This window comes from Carassius auratus, chromosome 31, assembly GCF_003368295.1.
Source record: "Carassius auratus strain Wakin chromosome 31, ASM336829v1, whole genome shotgun sequence".
Classification (NCBI taxonomy): Eukaryota; Metazoa; Chordata; class Actinopteri; order Cypriniformes; family Cyprinidae; genus Carassius; species Carassius auratus.
In genome coordinates this window covers 20,788,397-20,807,142 of record NC_039273.1, presented here as the reverse complement: position 1 = coordinate 20,807,142, position 18,746 = coordinate 20,788,397, and the positions used below count along the sequence as shown (strand labels likewise).

General features: G+C 36.8%; 1 long non-coding RNA gene across 1 annotated transcript; it reads left to right on the top strand.

Annotated features, from left to right (window-relative positions):
- Positions 1-15,786: 15,786 nt before the first annotated feature.
- On the top strand, positions 15,787-18,046 carry LOC113051127 (uncharacterized). Its single transcript, XR_003276863.1, has 3 exons — positions 15,787-15,929; positions 16,300-16,365; positions 17,222-18,046. It is a non-coding gene; the product is annotated as an uncharacterized LOC113051127 (long non-coding RNA).
- Positions 18,047-18,746: the final 700 nt, after the last annotated feature.

The following is an 18,746-nucleotide window of genomic DNA, read 5'->3' as shown; positions in this document are numbered from 1 at the left end:
TATTGTCTGTGTGTGTTTTTACCACTCCTTTTAAGCAACTGTTAATAAAGTGTGTTAATGGAATTTCCCTGCAATACACAGTATTGTTTATACTTTCACTCTACATAGAAACATACAACATGTAGTGGTAAGCACGGTTACTTTGCACGCACTTCTTTAAAGTAATGTCTGTAATCTCCCCTTCGGATGCATAGGCATTGAGGACGGGGATTCCCTGACATGTAAACTCTCTCAGGTCTGACCAAACACCCCGTGGTGGCATCCCCAAAATGCTGCAGAACCCATTTAACCCTGGACAAACACACACGTTAACTTCCTAAGATGCAAATAGTGCAGACTTGCATTGCCATCTTGTTTTGATTAGCTTTCTACATTTCATTTCTCCCACTTTTATCTTCATTCGGGGTTTTCCTCTTAGTTGCCCCCAATAAATGCTTTTACCTCAAAAAGAGTGTTTTTTTTGTCAGGTGATGCAATAATAAAACTGTTGCCATGTCTCTAGCAATGACATGCGGTCGTAACCATAGCCTCTATGAGTCACAAAACCTCAGAAGTTTAGGTAAAAACCCACTATTCAGGTTAAGAAGATCTTGCTTATAATTTACAAATTTACTAGAAAAGCATAACCAGTAGACAAATTCAGTTTGAAACTCTTTAGCACTCAACATCCTATAAAATAACTCCAAATGTATATGGACACTTGACCACATGACCACATTAAACCTCAAAATATTGTATAAAACCTGTGAGCAAATTATGCTATAGAGCTTTTCTCAGAAGTCAGTTCAGTTTTGTAACTAAGAGGATGATTTTTAGTGGATGTATGTCAGTTCTCTGAAGTTCAAATATATGTTCAGTGCAACATCAGGTGTAGTTTATCACAGTAAGGAAATCATTAGACATCATAAAAGTGGTTATGGGGCATTTAATGGATGAATATTTAAAGCAGAATTTCATCAGCCATTATATAATATACTGGTTTGAGGCTCAATCACTGCTAAAATGTCCAGTTTGGTGTTCCTAAAAAAACAGCACTGTTTGCTGAAAATTCAGTTTCTCTTATTTATTATTACACTGTATCACAATATTACTGTATTTCTGATCAAATAAATGCAGCACTGGTCAGCATAAGAAACAAAAACATAAAAAACTGAATTATTCCAAACTTTTGACTGTTAGTGTACATGTACATATGTATACACATTGAGAAATAGTTTTTTTTTTTTTTTACAAAATCTGTCACTGGGCCGATAACCTTTCAAAAATTACTAATTATCACCCTTCAGGGGTAAATAGGGTACAAAGGTGGATGAACAGTAGCTAAAGTGTCCAAATACCATTTCTAAACCCTTTTGTATGGAGTTTATGTATGCAACCTGCATTTGTTACTCGTGATCCATGACAGTAGCATTCAGGTTAAATGGGGTGAGGATGAAACAGAATAAAACCATGGGAGGTCTTTACAGAAGGAGAAAGTTTTATAGCAGTGCACAGCAGTGTAGAACTAAACAAGAGCCTGTGACCCCTGCATTGCAAAAGCTGCTATCCAGGCCACTGTGTTAAGAGGTGGAAATGTGTGAGAGCTGACCCATTGAGAAGCGAAGTCCATGTTTAAGGACAATACAGACTAACACCGGTGACTGGACAGCCTGTTGAGTCTGTAGAGTAATGAGCTCTAATGTAGAGTGTGAAAGACTTGCATGTCTTAGAGTGTTAAGTGCCCCATCACGCCTCTGTTCCCCCGAGGGCTGTAAGAAAGGAGAGTGGTCAGTGAACATTCCTAAAACGATGGTCATTTTTTTTATTGTTAAACCCCCTTGTCCAACCTGTCAATCTGAATATATCTCACTCTATAGCGATAGACAGATATAGATAGAGAGTGTATATGCACTCATCTGTCTGTGTGTAAAATAAAGATTAAAAACATTTGGAAATTCTGTCATCATTTACTCTTCTTAATGTAATTCCAAACCTGTTTGACTTGAATTTCAAAATGAGAGATCCTGAACAATTGCACTGGCTACTCTTTTCCGCGCAATTACAAAAACTGAAGGAACTTTTTAAGGCTTACAGTTTGACCTTCTCTTGTCTGTGGAACGTTTGTCCACTCAAAAATTATGGTAAAAAATGGCTGTTTAGATTGGGAAACACTATTCACTATGAACTAGTTGCTTAGCATGCACGGTTCTAGCACATCAGCTGTTATTAGTACTTAAAAAGCACATATTAATGGCTTATTCTGCATGTTCCCTAACAAGTTAACAGCCCACTGAAGGGAAAGTGAATATTTTCAGTCAACAGCAACTTATTATATGATATTCAGCTCTCCTCTGTACTTTTTTGGAAAGTAGAAATGTCCAATTTGTGAACAAATCATTTTTCTGTCTCATTCTTACGATGGATCTGTTCACAGAAATCATCAAGTGATTTATTCACCGATTCAGTTCTCCAGTTTAATTCACTTATAATAACATGGAAAACAGCAGCTAGCATTTTCTTCCAAATGTTGTCTTTTGTGTTCTGCAGAAGAAAAGAACTCACCAGTTTTTGGAATAACATGAGGGTGAGTGAATTAATGTTCATTTTAAGGCAAATCTATTCCTGTGACTGAGTAAAACCACAAACCTCACGTGGGCCTCGATTCACAGCTCTGCATGTGTTTTTCCACTTACAAACAGAGTGAGGGTTAGAGGGTTAAGCTATTGACATCCATAGCATAGGAAGGAGATCTTGTCTGGGACCATTAGCAGCCACTCACAGTTCCTGCTAGACTGGCCCTAGTGAGGCAAAGAGACACTTAATGACCCCAGTGACCCCCAAAACCTTAGCTTGTTTACCCAAAAGGACTGGAGCCACAGAGGTCAGTAAAACCAAAATCATTTACAAATGAATCCCAGTTCCAGGGGGCTTGAACAATGACCAAACAAATGCTACTGTATCAGTAAACAGTTTAACACATGTTGAACAATTATCACGGACTGGAGCTCCAAAAGAACTTGAAAATACACTGATTCCCACACACTGTCATCACGTACACATACATAATCATAACACTATACACATATCACAACACTATCTCACCACCCAAGATAAACGGATAAATGTGTGTGTTACTGAAGGGGAAGTGGCTGTTTGGAAAGCAGTTTCCTGCTGAATACCCACTGGGACACCAGCTCCCGCTGTGGAAATACTTATGGGGTCTGACTACAGCACTTTTCAGATTTTTCACCCTAGAACAACAGTTTCATTTCAGCAGGTTATTCAGATAACAGCTGATATATGACAGAGTCAATAAAAATGCATCTTTAACCTGCAAATATTTTAGTGATATTATAATGAAATCTATCTATATAATCTATCTATCTATCTATCTATCTATCTATCTATATATATATATATATATATATGTTAAAAAAATTTATACAAATAGTAAGTTAGTATACTTTTTTTTTTGAGTGTAGCATGTACACAGCATGTTGTGTACACAGTATGATTTATATTAGCCTATAGCAAATGTACTGACAGAGATTGTTTTGTAACTGTTGTAATATGGTTTCCAGGAAACAGTTTGTTGGATGATGAATCATTTATCCATTTGCACTACAGAGGTCATCTCTATAGTTTTACATCAGCCATATAATAATAAGAAAAAAAACAAGAATAGCTGGCACTGACTTATATACAACATAGCACAAAAATATCAACGTATTGACCATTTCAGTTAAGGATTGAGAGGAACTATGTTATCTTCTAAAAAAGCAGACACACCTTCATCATTTCTGCTGGCGTGAAATCAGTTGGCAAATTTCCGTTTCTTGGCACTGGAATGCTGATCAGCTTTGATTAACTTGTTTTTCTCAAAGATGAAAAACCCGAAAGTTGGCTTGGTTCTTTGAAAGCATCTCATTTATGCCAGAACCGAATACTATTTTGTCTTCATGCACTAAACCTTTATTCCTCGCCGAACATGAGCCCCTCGACTCTCATCCGGGGCTGTGGTTGGAAACATGATCTTGGGGGTTGTGTGTTTTGAAGGAGAGCAGCTGTCCATTTTAAAGGCTGTAGATGAATGATGGGATTAGATGTGCTACATACAGATATGCATGTGTGTTTATGAATTTTCAAGTTTAAGACCTATGACTTATTTAATTATATGTGATAATCTTAATCTATAATAGTGACTTCCCTTTATCCTGTTTATTTACACAAGTTTATTTATCAGAAGTGATTTTTTAATGAAGTCATTTCAATCCCAGTTCTCACCCTGACCCTTCATTCCTCTCAGAAATATGATACGTTCCTAAAGAGGAACTGAAGAGGATTTTGTCAAGTGATTAGTGGAAAGAAGAGCTTGTATCAAAGTGAGCGGGTCGGTGTTCACTTAGCACACGCGAATATGCATAGACATACACGTGCACACATGCACACTGTACTGACAGACGGCCAGGTGTTTGGGCACCTGTTGGTACAAAAGTGGACTCACTTACATTCTCTCTCCACCTGCACTGTAATAATGCCTTGTGGGAATATCCACGCTACACACACTTCCTCAAACTGTTTGCCCACAACATTACATTTCATCCCTTGTATGCTAACAGAAATAATGGAATTGATTATAACAGAGAGTTCACATGCATTGGGTCTGAGAAGTCAGGATAATTTATTGTCTGTCCTATTACAGTGCGTAGAAGAGAAATGGCAATAAAACTCAGACTTGACTGTTTGAGATCATCAGCTATAAAGTAGTGTACACACTAACCCCAATGTTTATCTCACATAATTTAGGGCTAAGCCAGACGTTGTGTGACAGGCATGACCTAGCAATCAGAAACATATTCAGATGACAATACTGACAATCCTCAAAACTGAACATATTGTTCACCTGTGTTTCTTCAACAAGGACACTTGGCCTTGTTGACAAAAAAAAAAAAAAAAGGTCCTAAAATAAAATCTTTCACATACGTAGGACTTGATTTAATTGGGTTTTTTTTATTTATCTGAAAGTAATGCAAACTCCCACCACAGAGTTTTTTAACATTGTAAATTTATTTTGCATTGTGTTTAACAGCATTCAGTGGCGAAAATTACATGTTTTAACATTTTTGGAATAAAATAGCAGACTACTTTTTCTTGCTCAGGTAAATTTCCTAGCTAGAATTTAATATTTCCTATACAATTATATAATACTTATATCTGGAATTAACACATTATAAAATATCTGCTCACAAGGAATGTTTCAATTTTTTTTTCTTTACACATCACATATCATCTCATCTCAAGCATGCATTGACACTGTTGTCTCCTTAGCAAATGAGCATGATCATTTTAGTAAAAAAATGTATTAGGGCCAAAACTGTGCTGTAGGGTTGGAAATAATTTCCCAAATATTAGACGTTCATGATAAAAAAAAATTATAAATAACAATTTTATATAGATATATTTCAATGCAAATATTGAAATGGTTTATGCTAATTTCACTCATTCTTCACATCATTACAGTTTTAATCATTCAGTAATTCATAATTTTTGTAACATAATTTTTTTTAAATTGAAAGTCAGGGTCTGGGGAAAGTGTAAAACAATGAAATCCATAAAAGCTTTTAAAAACCATCAAAAAGAAAATGAATAAAAATTGGAAAATTGAAAAAAGCTAGAAGATTTTCAAGGCTTTGAAATTAAAAAAAAAAAAAAAAAACCCTGGGACATAACAGTCCCAAATTTCCCAAAGTACCAAACAGCTCAAACAACTACTTGTCAAGAACCTTCACAGGGTTCAAAGTTCACTGGACCATATCTAAACATGTTTTAAAATTTCAACATCAAAGCACCCTTAAAATGCATAAATTCAGTGAAATCAGACAAAGCCAAAGCTTCTCTTAGTGAGCATTCACATGATAGTATTTAACCTTGTGGCTTAAGTGCTCCCCGTTGGTGCATTAATCCCAGACACTGTGTCGAAGTAGCGTGATAAGAGAACCTTCAACTTGTAACTCCCACAAATCCAATTCATGCTTATAATTTGACCTTCCCTTGGAGGCAAAGATAAAGGCTAAAAGCACACACACGTCAATGGAATGAAAGACGGACCCATGCAGTCATTTGAACTCACACCTCTTCTGTGAGGAATAAATCTCAGCAGCTCTTTCTCCTAAACGACTCCGTTTGACAGAGAAGCGTGTGAGTCAAAAGCAAAATCCTTTTTATACGAACAACCCCCAATTTCCCCTTTTCGTCAGTGTAACACAATGGTTTTGCGGGCAAAGCTTCAGAGGAATCTGAAGCATCGAGATGCTGAGTGAAGGTCTGAAAACACTTCCCATCAGGAAGATGGAGAAATAGAACCTGGACGTTTACTCAGAGGTTTTTGCGGCTTGTTTTTCTGCCGATTTCCTGTTTCGGTCCAACCTTCGGCTGCGCTGCATGAGGAAGAGAAGGCTTAAGCAAAGAAAGAGAAGAAGGAAGGATAGTGGCATAGTAAACAGAGGAGAGGGTTGAAAGATGGAGGCTTCCCCCTCCTCTTCAGCTGTCTAAATCGAAAGGTGACACGACAAAGAGGGAGGAGGAGCTTACAGTTGGAGGATGCTTATTGTTTTGCGATTCCTGTGTTTAGGGTTTGGTTTGTGTCCCTCAAACAATGGCCCATTCTACTGGAAGGGATATCAGCAAGTCATTGTGATTCCAGGACCAAAAGCAAGCACCATAACCAGAGATGCTGGATTGGCATGTCCAATGCATGTTGCAAAACCCTGCATTTTGATAACACCATTTGCCATAATTGCAAGCATTAACGTGTACCCAATATACATGACTGGAAGTCATTTACATACACAGGTTTAACTATCAGATCTAAAGTTTACGAAGGTTTTGCAATGAATAGTATGTATAGTGTGTGAAAAATAAGTATCACGACCAAATACTAATTGAATCATTGAAATATTTATAGCAAGAAAATGATTTATCTGCATTTAAGCATGTATAACGTAATATCGTTTATATTTCATATATATTTATGTACGATTTCAAAAATGAAATTCTATCATCATTTACTTCCAAAACTGTATGTTTGTTTTTACTACAGAACTAAAAAAGAAGACATTCTGAATAAGATTGGGAACCACACAACACTGGAGTCCACTGACTTCCATTGTATGTAAGAACAACGTTGAGACATTTCTTAAAATACCTTCTTTTATGTTCCACAGAAGAAAGCAAGTCACCTAATTTTGGAGTGGCATGAGCTAAAAAAAATGTAATTACAATTTTTTGGGTGAACTGTCCCTTAAGCGCTTCACTGTGGTACTTTCATAACATTGTTGTTTAAATAAAAATAGGAAATAAAAGGACCACAATGTCTCCAAAATAACCATCAAGGTAAAGTGTTTGGCATAAATGTGACTATAAGGAGCTGTGTTCATACCCCTGTGCAAACTGCAACTAAGTATGCAAAAGTAATTCACACATTGTACTTCTGAGCTAATAAGGATATGGTTTTCTAAATTCCAGATTTTAAGCTCAAGATGCCTTGAAGCATTGATCTTGGTATCATAATAAAGCGTTTCAAATTATCTCACAGGTCTATCATGCAATAATTGATCAATAAGTAATGTACAAGTTTTAATTACAATATAACGTCAAACAAATCAAGTACAAAGTAATCCAACTTAATCTTGTGTATCATGTCAAAAAAAGGTCAATAAATGACGCACAATGAATCAAGTGCAGACATCACGCCGATGGTGTGAAAACCAGATAATAAAGTTGTTTACATTTTATGGAACATAACTCTACAAAGAGATTGTAGATCTGTTACGTGCTGGTATGTCTTCCCCGACTCGTTTCCTTCTGGAGACGTCCGTCAGTCTGACTGCATATTCTTTCAGCTCCATTGACAAAGAAAAGAAGTCTGTGCTGTGATGATGCAAATACACACACATCACACACAAATACACAAACAACATAAGTCATCATAACAGTCAAATTCTTAAGGGCATTCCTGCAAACCTGTATTGACTGGGACAGACCTGTTAGGACACTGTTTACTACTGTTGTTTCTGGAATCCTTGTTAAAAGTGTAGGTGGCTGTTCTTTGATGCATGTTTTTCCCTTTCTCACCTGAGGAGACAAGCACGGGGTCAAAAAGTCGTCAAGTCTCAAATGTTTTGCAATTAATCTCTTCTGTCTGCCGACACTTAACGCTTGAAAAAAAAACTGAGATGATGACACTTCAAATGCTCATGTTGACGGCTGGCACACGCACGCAACCAACATACAGACTTAATTAAAAAATAACATTCATCGTGCCCAGATTCTTCAGTGCTGAAGAAAAAAAAGATGTGTTGTGTTTAACATGTTCAGAGGTATTATTATTATTATTAATTATATAGGTATGTATTTTTCACTAAAAATATTTGTTTTCCTTCCTTTCGATCAATATATCAACACTCAAATAGACAAAAATTTTCTGTCATTAACAAATATGGCTATTGGTAACACTTTAGAGTAGTATTAACTAAGAATTAATAGTGAGAACTGATAATTAAAATAAACTGTTACACGGCTATTTATTAAAAATATTGAAAAATCTATTTAAATCACTTTCAAACATGAATAACCTGTGAATGCAGGTTTCAGGCTTATTTTTTTATTTTGGGGGGATTTCTTTTATTTTTATTATTATTATGTGACGTAATATCTGACATGGTTAACAGAAAATATTAGTCCAATTTTAAATGTCGGGGCAGTATGTTTGTTGATATAAAAATATGTATTTACATTGCTATTTTATAATAAATAAATAAAAGTTTAACATGAGTCTTTAGATGTTTCTTGAAAATGAGTAAAGACTCAGCTGTACGAATTGAGATTGGGAGGTCATTCCACCAGCTGGGCACAGTCCAGGAAAAGGTCCGTGAGAGTTATTTTAAATGTCTTTGGGATGGCACCACAAGGCGTCGATCACTTGCAGAGTGCAAACTTCTGGAGGGCACATAGGATTTAACCAGTGAGTTTAGGTAAGTTGGTGCCGTGCCAGTGGTCGTCTTGTAGGCAAGCATCAGTACCTAGAATTTGATGCGAGCAACTACTGGTAGCCAGTGTAACCTGATGAGGAGAGGAGTAACGTGAGCTCTTTTTTTGGCTAATTGAAGACAACCCTCGCTGCTGCATTCTGGATCAATTGCAGAGGCGTGACAGTACATGCAGGAAGGAGAGCATTACAATAGTCCAGTCTGGAGAGAAAAAGTGCTTGGACAAGAAGTTGGGTTGCTTGCTCTGACAGGAAGGGTCTAATCTTCCTAATGTTGTATAAGGCAAACCTGCAGGACCGGGTCGTTGTAGCAATGTGGTCTGTGAAGCTTAAATGATGATCCATCACAACTCCTAGGTTTCTGGCTGTCCTGTAATGGTTGATGAGCCCAGCTGTATAGAGAAGTTGTGATGAAGCAGTGGGTTAGCTGGAATCACCAGGAGTTCTGTCTTCGTAAGGTTAAGCTGAAGGTGATGGTCATTCATCCAGCTAGAAATGTCACTCAGACAGGCTGAACTGCGAGCAGCTACCGTCGGGTCATCTGGGTCGAATGAGAAGTAGAGTTGGGTGTCATCAGCGTAGCAGTGATAAGAAAAGCCATGCTTCTGAATGACAGATCCTAATGATGTCATGTAGATGGAGAAGAAAAGTGGTCCAAGTAATGAGCCTTGAGGAACCCCAGTAGCAAAGTGGTGTGACTTTGAAACATCACCCCTCCAAAGCCCCTTTCACACTGCACGTCGGACCTGCAATATTTCCGGAACATTGCCGGGTCGCCTTCTGTGTGAAAGCAACCACGTCCCGGGATCGATTACAGAATTGAACCCGGGTCGGGGACCTAGTAACATTGCGGGGTTCGACCCGGGACGAGCGCTGTGTGAACAAAAGCCAGATCTAATTCCGTGTGGAAGTGATGACGTGCGTTATCACGCGACTCTTTTACCGGCTGTTTTGAAGGAAGATCAACGTTCGCGACGAAAACATATGTGCAAACTGTAATGAAGTAGAGATCAGTTAGTTCCTCACTTTCTGCGCTGACGCGGAGATCATTTGCTTGCTTCAGTGAAAGTATAACGTGCCTAGCGTATTCGGCTCATACATTACACGTCACGCGCTGATGTCAAAGTGCAAAATCTAGTGACCCGGGAACAATTGCAGGAACACTTTACCCCTGTATTTGCCGGAATGGCAGTGTGAAATGGGCTCAAGACACACTGAAGGATCTGTCAGAGAGGTAGGACTTAACCCACAGGAGTGCAGTTCCAGAGTTGCCCATCTTTCTGAGGGTGGACAGGAGAATCTGGTGATTAACAGTGTCAAAAGCAGCAGACAGGTCCAGTAAGATGAGTACCGAGGATTTTGAAGCTGCTCTTGCCAGTTGCAGGGCTTCAGTAACCGAGAGCAGAGCAGTCTCAGTTGAGTGGCCAGATTGGTTGCTGTCCAGGAGTAAAATATTATTAAATATTTTTAAATATAAAATATTATTACAATTTAATTCACTTATTTCTATTGCAATTTATGTTTACATGTAATTTCTTCATGTGATGGCACAGCCGAATTTTAGCAGCCAATACTTCAGGTCTTTAGTGTAACATTATCCCTCAGGTAATGTCATTCTAAAATCATTCTAAAATGCTGATTTGGAAGCATGCTCAGAAACATTTCTCATTGTCAATATTCAATACAGTTGTGCTGAATAATATTTTGGCGGAATCCACTTTTTTTTCAGTATTCTGATGAACAGACACTTCAAAAGAATTATTTAAAAACTAAAGGCAGGTGTAACAAAGTTTTGTTTAGCCATGTGACATGAATTAGACCAATGCTCTGAAACAAATGACCATCATCTCAAATGATTAAAAGCAAATGAATCTATTAACAATAACCTCACACAGACATGTAAGCATACATGTATCAGCCATTATTTCACATCCGAAACAAACAACAGCCTCTATTTATAGAATATTTACTGCTGTCGGCAACAAAACAGGAACACCATTTTTCCGCTTCATTTCAGGAAAGTTAAAAGGTCTGACAGCCAACACATGTTGTTGTGATACAGTGACAGAGAACATGCTTCAAAACACACACTGACGCAAACCACACATCCAAGCTCAGACATCTGTGCGATGCAGCTTTTCTTTAAAACCCAAATATCTCACGCACAGGCCACATGTTTGCAGGATGCTAAAAATACAACAATGGGTCCGTCACAATATGATTATACCGTATAATAGCTTCCTTCCTGGTCAAATCCTCTCATCCATCATTCGCTTATATTCTCACGAACTCAGCTGTGTGGAGGATGTCCTCAAAAGTCCAACAACATCCTAATAGTCGAGTGTGTGCACCTATCTATAAGTGTGTGTGGTTTTAACACATCTAGAGAGGTGAGTGTTTATGATGTTTATGAGGACGTGGAAGATGTGAGCTTTTCTTTTGAAAGACTTTTTTACATTATTCACTTCACTTTTTACAAAAACTCTTCACAAAGCAGTACATTTTACGTCCAAAATACACTAAAACTACCAAATTACTTTATAGAGTCAACTCAACTCAAAACATCCCATTCTTCCATAACACTAGCAACCCAACAAACACTGAAAACACTAAAAAACCTTAAAAAACAGCTGGCATACAATGTTCATTTATAAAACAAGAAGGTCATCTAAATCTTCTTGAATTCACTGCAGTATGTTACATGGTCCTTGTTTACATTACAGTCCAAAATCTTTCCGAAGCAGGGCCCATTTGGATAGATGGTAATGAAACCGAAAAAACGAATCCCTTTTCAGCTACAAAACTAGGAAACTGGTGTCTTGGGGCCTTTCACACAGTGTGTTTTTTGCTTTGAAAGCGTGAGACGCAGGCGGTGGAATGGGGGGAAAAAACAAGTGTGGACAGGTGTAGTATCAGGTGTGTTTTATTATCTATGACTAATCCGCTGCTATGTAGGACCTGTTATCATAATTCAGATTCAGGGTCAAGCTCAATAGTAAGTCTGCGCTTCCTAACAGTGACTAGCTTTCCTGTGAGTCTAGGTTAACAATGGTGGGAAAAAAAGACCTTCGTTGACAGGACCTATTTTCTCACGTCTGCATGAAACCAACAACAGCACGCACTCTACGCCCCTGACAAAGACCACCAAGTACAACAAAGACACTTCTGACAAAAGGACTATCATGACAACAGAAACAAGCCATTAAAGGTACACCAGTCCGAAGGGAGGGTGAGGGGCTTACAGGATTTTCCTAATTGAAAGGTGAAGTGTGTAATCTCAAAATAATTTACAAGCCATTAATAAATTGATTTCCCTAAAGGTGTGGCTCTTTGCTGTTATCAAAACATTAATCTGTTAGTTCAAGTATCAGGGAAATGTAGAGAATATTTCTGCATTAATAATAATGAGAAATGTTTCTTCAGCACCAAATCAGCAGATTAGAATGATTTCTCAAGAATCATGTGAAGACTGGAGGTTTTTTTTTAAGTATTAAAACAAAAACGGTTATTTGATTTGTTTTAATCAAATAAATATAGCCTTGGTGAGCATAAGAGACTTCTTTCAAAAACAATAAAGAATCTTTCAGACCCCAAACTTTTAAATGGTAGCATATACAGGTATATTTCATTAACATAGAAAGCATTTTTCTGATTACAGTCCTTTATCTGAAAATGATGAGCAAGGTCATTTCTTTGTGTGAATATAGCCCTATCTGTTAGAGAAAGAGAGAATAGCATGAACCGATGGATAAATGGGCTCCCTGCCTGCACTGACAGTGCATGAATTGTCAGAATTTGTGTGAAACGCACAAACACACACCTGCTGTTAGACACAATGATCTTCCTCTGAGGATTCGTTTTCTCACTATGTGCTAATGAGAGACCAGCTCAGCCAAAGATTCCCACCAGTCTACTCAGAACAAACAACCAAGAAAATACAAAACAGCAAGAGGTGTGTGTGGGGGGGGTTGTTAAGACATCCAGGTGCTGACACAGACAGACATGCCATTTCATTCCCATGCTAAAATACACCTTTTCCCCAGATATACAAGTGCAAATATTGTGTGGAAATATGCCTACCCCAAATCCATGGCATATATGAATTCAGCATGCAGGCCCCTACAGGCGTTTATTTAATTAGAGAAGCCTGTCAAAAACACACCTGAAAATTAGGATTATGGGGCTTTGCTTTTGCAACCAACGCCATCAAATCCTCGCTGGATTTTCCCTCTTTGGAAACTCTAACTGAAAGACTTTGACCTCAAACAGCTCTCAGAGCTCTAAGTGCTCCTGTGGCCTTCTTTTGATGACCTTTGACCGCTGACATCTGTACTTTACTTTCATTCACTGTCTTGCTTCTGGTGGATGTATCTGAAACCTGTGCTATGTCTATATATATTTATTTATGCATAAATCAACTTTTTGCCAATTCTGCCAATGGAATAATATATATATATATATATATATATATATATATATATATATATATATATATATTTTTTTTTTTTTTTTTTTTTTTTTTTTTTTAGTGACAAACAGTGCAGGTCACTTTCAATTTGAAACATAAGTCTTTGACTCAAAAAATCTGCATTTATCACAAAAAATTAAATAAAATAAAAAAATATAATCCATTGTCATTTTCTTTAATTTGCATGTTATTGCATTGCATCTTAATTAAAAAAATATTCAACATGTCATCACGTGAAGACATTAAGAGAGAAATAGATGTACAAGTCATGAATAACATTTTCTTTAGCAGACCTTATCAAGCTATATGTATATTTATAGTAAAAACGTATTTTTTTGTAAAAAAGTATATTTTGTAAAAACAATCATTATAGTTGATTTTCATAATGACGTCACTGAATGCTGAATCACTGGGTAAACACATGCACTTTTTTCACAAATGCAGTCACAAGAACTCTGCAGTGACGTCAGCACAGCTCTCAGAAAACAAGTTACTTTTGTCTAGCTATCATCATTTATTGAGGGGGCGCCTACACATGATCAAGGTTACACACCAACCAAAAAAAACAACTCAGTATTGTGACATTCAAAATGATATCTGTCATATCTTGTTTTACTTCATACAAACCTGCCGAATACTAGTTTTCACCTCAGGAAGATCTGGCAGTTATGTTGTTGCGTGCAGGATTGTGAAAGACATAAATCTCCTGACTAATGCAATAAATTCTGCTCACCCTACAGCTGCAAGCAAGAAAGTCCTCGTACTGCTGTGCCAAATATTACGAAACATCTGATGTACTGAAGATGCCCTGCAGACAAAACCGTCTAGACGCCGTTCGCCTTAACGCCATATACCTGGCTCAGATGTGTGTAGAGATTCAACCAATGCCCTAGCGTATGTTTATCATGTTTACCGAGTAACAATGTGATTTTACAGATTACAAAAAAAAAACGTTTGGGTTTCAAACACATCGAAGGTACATAAACAAATAGGCCTGTGCACCCACACACAAAGAGAAAGGTGGAAAGATTGTACAAATGAACTGAACCATTAAAAAAAAACATAACAGTATTGATTTAGTTATTGTTTTTTTGTTTTTTACACAGATAAGCATTGCATTGACGTCTTTATTCTTCCTACCAATGAAAGTGTGACTCAAAAATTTGAAAATGCCGCCTCAGGGTGAAATCAACCGCCATGACGGAAACCACAAGAACAGAAAAGAACACAACTCAGGGTACACCCAAGAGACTAAAAACTCTCACAGACACATATACATACCACAAAAATGTGTTTTACTCACTATACTAGACCAGCAAGTGTGGTTTTTGGTCCAACCAAACCATCAGGTACAGATACTGTTATCTGTCCACAAAGTCCTCCAGCCACACACATCTGACTGAAACTTGTCAGCAACATCCATTCTATAATATATATCAGTTTGTCAAAACAAAAATATGAATCATGACTTATCTGTGCATGTTATTCAAAAAACACAAAAAAACACAAAAAAAACACATTGTCATTTTTTATAAAAAATGTAACATCCTGTGCTTCCTCTAAAATGACTTTCTTCTCTTAAAGATGTCACTTGACTTTTGGACAATATTAATAACAAGATTACTAGTCATTAAAACGTTGTTTTAGCAAACTTTCATTTGGTGCTGATATGTTTTGGTATTGTAATACCCACTTTTCACAGAAACTCCAAACATTTTTTCTTTTCACTGAACATGTAAATACGAATTTGAAAACATGTCAAGTTTGTTAGTCGAAATCTGCATGCATGATTTAAAACTACGATTAGCGCCATCTGCTGGCTTGGTTAAAAAGCTGTCTGTTTACATATAACATAGAAACACCGCCATCTACTGTTGACAGAAGGAAATTCCTTAAATTCTGACAATACATAGTTTGCCAAGAAAAATAATTAGAAATCATACTGAAAAGCAACAGATAGAATAAATATTTTGTTTCAGTCATTAAGTGAGTGCCGCAGCAATAACAATTCAAAGTAACGTAGGGTGGCAAGTTTTAGTTTTCCTGCATTGATACTTTGTGCAAGACCATTTATTGTATTTTGAAGTTTTCATCGAGGTTACAATAATAGCATAATAAATAGAAAAATCCAACATAGCAATTTCTATTTTTTCTTTAAATAATGCCCTATTAAAACATTTACAAATAACTATAAAGCCGCGTCCGAAATCGCATACTTCCATACTATATAGTAGGCGAAAAACAGTATGCGAAGCAAGTAGTATGTCCGAATTCTCAGTATTCGAAAAACAGTATGGCCTACTACTTCCGGCCGAATTCCGTAGTATGCATAGGATGGACACTTCTCTATCCCATGAGGCACCGGGAGAAGGCTCGTCATACTCATATTCGAAAATAACGGAAAATCGGAGGATCGTGACGCCGCTGTTTTGAAGTGTAAGTACCTTATGGATAAACGCTGTTCATTGTGGTTAAAGTGTACTTGTTTAACATAATCCAAGTAAACGACTGATTTGTTAAAGTTTTACACATTGTAAACTGATGAGACTATTTTGTAAATTGAGTTAAAAAATATGTTTAATAATCATTATCGATCAGAGGCTGTGCCTCAGCTTGTTAAGGCTGCTTCTACAGACGGCTCGTTAAGTAATTTAATGATATAAAGTTACAAAATTTTAAGTAATTGAAACGAGTTAATTTACATTTTACTAGTTTTGATATTTTGATTAAAAAAGCAAACTATTGTAGGTGCCTCAGTTTTATCATAAATCATCAGTAATGTGTAAATCCTGTTCTGATGTTACAGAGACTGATGAACACAATCTTGTTCTCATCCACTGATGAAACCCTATTCACTGGAAAGCATAATTCAGTAAGTATATAAATGAAAATTAATCTTAACTACACACACTCTTTACATGTATTTATGTTAGAATCATCACTGATTTATGCTGTTTTTTTATTATAATATGAATTTCCAGGTATTTCCAGTTGCTATTTTGTCAGTTGCAAAGTACTTAATAGCAAATAACTTTTGAAGCAGTTGAGTGCACTGATTTTGTAGCAGTTTCCAGTTGTTTTTTTTAACATCTGAAGAATGTTGTCTTGAGAATGGGTGCCACACTTTAGAGAAATACTCATACAAATTATTCTCTTTATGTATTTATTTATTTATTTTTTCTACATGGATAAGAGCACAAAGCTTCAGACAAAACCACATTAACATTTTCATAAAGTAGTATAATAGAGCTTAAAGCAACAGCAAAAGGGAATTTCTTTAGATGTTTCTATAATAATGTCAGGAAAATAAACTTCAGCAGCTTCATTTCAGTAACTGTAGATGAGGACTTTAAATTTGGGAATCAAAAATGAGTGAAAAAAAGTGGAATTCAAAAATATAACCCAGGGATAAATATTGTTGTAAATATGTTGCTAGATTTTCAAATTGTAAAATTTTCATTTTCAACTGTAATATGAATTCCCAGTTATGAGTGTAATATATTTATATGTATATATAAATAAACACACGTTTAAATTTAAATACTTACATGTGTATTTATACATATTTATGTGATTTTATAGTATTTATATTTCTTAAATAACTAATATATGTATATCTTGATTTGACAGTCTTAAAATTACCTAAATAACTTACACAAGCTTAAACAACAGCACTATGAGAACATGAGCTGATTCACAGAGGCTTAACCTGTTCGACTGTCCTACAGGTAATCTGCTCTTGAAGAGCTGCACACGGTCGTCTGGTGTGACACAGCTGTGCTCAGATTGTCCCGCACATGCTCTTCTGTGCTGACTTCTGTGTTTTGGGGTTCCAGTGTATCATCGTCATGATCCTCCACAACTTCTGGATCAGCAATGTCCTCATTCAGAAGACGGAGGTTGTGGAGCACTGCACAGCATGCATCAACATCTGCACAAAGGCAGAACTCACTTCCATGGCCTTGAAGAAGAAGAAGATGGAGCACAGCTGGTCTTCATCATCTGAATGCTCTCTCAACAATGTTCTGTGCACGAGCATCATTGGTATTGAATCAAAGCTGTGCAGGATTGTGTTCAAGCTCTCTGTCTGCTGTGATGAGGCAGATGAACACTCACACAAGGACACACACACCATCTCCCAGGATGTGTTTCCCTGCAGGTGGATAGGCCTCCAGTGTTCTTCAGGCTTCAGCACCCTGGCATCATACACAGACCCGGGATACTCAACAAAGATATCAAGGTACTTCCCATGGTGGTGACCTGCAGCTGAACAGAATGAAACCGCTTCCTGTTGAAATAACATTGGGCTTCACTTGCTGGAGGTTCAGTTTGTATGTGACAGCCATCTATTGTGTCAGCTACCAGAAGAAAAGCTGCTTCCACTGCCTCCAGGTCATCTGTGGTGGAGAAGGCAATCAGCCTCCTCAAAATCCCCATGACAGACCTGCTCATTCTGTGCACAATGTTATGCAGCTCTTGGATGTCGAAGGCCAGGGACAGCAGTCTGTATGATGCTGTTCACAGTCTGTAAATATCTAGTTTTTGTTTTTTAGAATAAAATTTCAATAGGTTACACATTTTTTGCTGATATATCTATATCTAACTATATATATTTATATATGTGTTTATATTGTCTATAATTTATATATTATGTATGTATTTATGTATATATTGTGATGTGTGTGTGTTTCTGTGTATATTTCTATAATGTATTTGTGTGTATTTATGTGTATATGTGTGTGTGTGTGTGTGTGTGTGTATTTGTCTAAGCGTTCATTCAAGTTTTTTAATTTATGTTCGTTTTGTGTAATTTTATTTGTATTTATTTATTACAATAAATTACTTTATATCCTTACATAAAATCAGTCTGTCATTCTTTTCACAGCTGTAGCTGCTGTTATTCTGAGGTAGAAAATTAAAAGCTAAATTTATTTTAGTAAAGGATTTACAAGCTGTCAACGAAGGCATGATCTGCGAACAGCTGACCGACGCCTGCTTTGAATTGTTAATTCAAACGACATAAAAACGCAGATGAAAGCGGTAAGAAAAACGAAAAACATCACCGATGTTCGCTCAGTAGATTGGGCTCTTTAAATTTACGCGCTGTTGTGACGACGTATGTCATGTGACAATGTCAACATGGCGGATGTAGTACGTCCGAATTCCATTCATACTACCCACATTCATACTATATAGAACGTACTTTTCTAACGGTCGAGTAGTACGTTCAAATTCAAATGTAGTACCCAGTAC